This window comes from Apis dorsata, unplaced genomic scaffold (assembly GCF_000469605.1).
Source record: "Apis dorsata unplaced genomic scaffold, Apis dorsata 1.3 scaffold_317, whole genome shotgun sequence".
In the NCBI taxonomy this organism is placed as follows: domain Eukaryota; kingdom Metazoa; phylum Arthropoda; class Insecta; order Hymenoptera; family Apidae; genus Apis; species Apis dorsata.
Genome location: NW_006263588.1, coordinates 258,049 through 260,479, shown reverse-complemented (window position 1 = coordinate 260,479; position 2,431 = coordinate 258,049). Strand labels below are relative to the sequence as shown.

At 37.4% G+C, this 2,431-nt stretch overlaps 1 protein-coding gene across 5 annotated transcripts in view; it reads right to left on the bottom strand.

The window, feature by feature from the left end:
- LOC102676966 (myocyte-specific enhancer factor 2) overlaps nucleotides 1-2,431 on the bottom strand; it is a 50,902-nt gene that overhangs the window by 27,662 nt on the left and 20,809 nt on the right. The gene's annotated exons all lie outside the window — the stretch shown is intronic.

The following is a 2,431-nucleotide window of genomic DNA, read 5'->3' as shown; positions in this document are numbered from 1 at the left end:
AAAAAAAAAAAAAAAAAAAAAAAAAAAAAACAAATAAGAAAGAGTTCTTCAAACTAAATAACGTTGTATAAGAATGTTTATTTTAATTGTTGCGGAAAATGTGCGCAAAAACATGCCGACCGGCGTCCGGCAGACGCCACGAAACGTTTGCCAAGGGTTAATGAACAAGATGTATGTTGGCCGATTTCAAAATGCAATACCTATTACGATCGCGACCAAATTGTCAAAATTGTGCTGGCATGGTTACAGCAGAAAATTATGAGACTATATGGCTAACACGTGACACAATAAATTTCAATATGGCAGGCAACTTCGTGTATTTTATCTCGTACGTAAAGATGATATTCTATAATGTTTATATTATCTATACGGTAATCGATCGATCGATCGATCAATATGCTTATTCGTTTTATTATTCTTTTTATCATGCGAGTGTTATTTATTAAAATTTTGTTTAATAAATGTTAACAAACAAGAAACTAGGAAATTTTGAATGGAAGAATTCAAAAGTGCATAAGAATTTTATTCGTTGCATAAGAAATTTGTAAACTTCATTCGTCAAAAACTAAAAAAGGAACGATATTTCGTAAAAAAAAAAAAAAAAAAGATGAATCATAGAGGATGTATATTTTTAAATGAACCACGAGATATTACATTTCCTGCAAATATATAAAAATAACTTGCAATATTGTTATATTTTTTTCAGATTTATCCAAAACGACAGAGGCATTGGAAATTGCATTTAGATGGAGTTGGCTATGATTAAGAATTTTGTTGAACTGAATAAGATACTGATTGAAGAAAAAATGAGATAAGAGTAATTGAGGTACATAAATGACTAATATTTTCTTGGTATGAAAGAACGAGATCAGCAACCAAGCTTAAGATCCTTGAAGAGACGTGATATCGCATCACGTGATGATGGGACACGTGAAAGAACAAGACAAAAAACATAGATGAAAACTACTACAGACGATTAAGTCATATTATTTAGAAATAATATTCACGAATATTCGTTCAATCCTATATTTGACACCAAGAGTTTACAATTCAATTCAATTAATCTCTACAATTTTTTTACAATCCTACGACTTGTTTACTAAAGATTTCGATAAAACTTTGAAAAACGTCAAAGAGACGTCAAAACTAGTTCGAATTGAAAAAAATCGATCGTTTGTTTAAAAAAAAATCCCTTATCAACACCTGATGTCATCTAGACGAATCTAGACGAGCAAAATTCCACCGCGATAGCCAGCCTAAATCCGTTCAAACGCATCACGCGCGAGGGCGCCTTGGCTTAGAAAATGGTGGAAACTTACGCCGAAAACATCTCTCTCGGTTGGCCATGTTGAACTTTCGATACCATCGAATCACACGTTTTCAATTCTTCGTCCAATCTTTAAATCGTTATACATATACATATATACATCATATATACATATATCCCAACGTGATCCACTAAATTCTTCCAGAACTGATCTACACTACTACAGTTTTCCTTTTTCCAATCGAAAACCAAACAACAACTAAACATGGTTGCACGTACACACGCGGTCAACACGCGGATCGAGAATAATAATATCGGGAAGAAATCGATCTCGAAACTTGGCAAACGGCGAGCCGATCCCTCGAATCGTGCAACCAGTTCAAATTGGATCCGACGACACGAGTACCCCTCGACGACGAGGAAGACAGGATAGGAAATACAACTCCACTTCCATGGCTGAGAAACGCGTTTCCTTGATCCTTCGCTCCGTCCAACTGGTCCCACCGGCGTGTACCACCGAAAGATCGGCGGTTAGTGGCGGTCGTGGGAATCAAGGAGGAACGGAAGAAGAAAGAACCGAACGAAAACGTAGAGGTCCGTCAAGCCGGGAAGAGACAGAGTTAGTGGATAGAAGAAGAGATGTTGTCGGTGTGTGCCGTGGTGTATTAACAAACCGCGTGAAAAGATCCCAAAAATAATTTCGGCGTGAAGAAATAAATCCGGGTGAGGCGGTCGCGAGGGTGCCTAAAAGAAGGTTCGCCACCGGGTGCCTTCTGGGAATGAAACCGGCATAGTATGCCCGAGTTATAAGAAGAGCGGTGTAGCGATCGCATCGGCTAGTCGCTAAAGAGTTTTGCCGCGGCTCAGAACGGATCAAGGGGAGGCGAACGGGTTTAAACGCGAGAAGCCTGTAACGCATATTTCGAACAACTTGAAGAATCTTTCTATGGGTGCACGATCACGACGGATTTAAAAGTATATATATATATATATATATACACATATAAATATATATGTGTATATATATATATGAAGAGGAGAAGGAGATATCTTTCGTTCTGAGGATGTCCGCGAGAAATCACGAGATGCGGATCGAACGAATTGCAGTTGTTGTTCGGTGTTTCTTTTCTTTTTTTTCTCCTTTTTTTCTTTCTTTATAAAGTA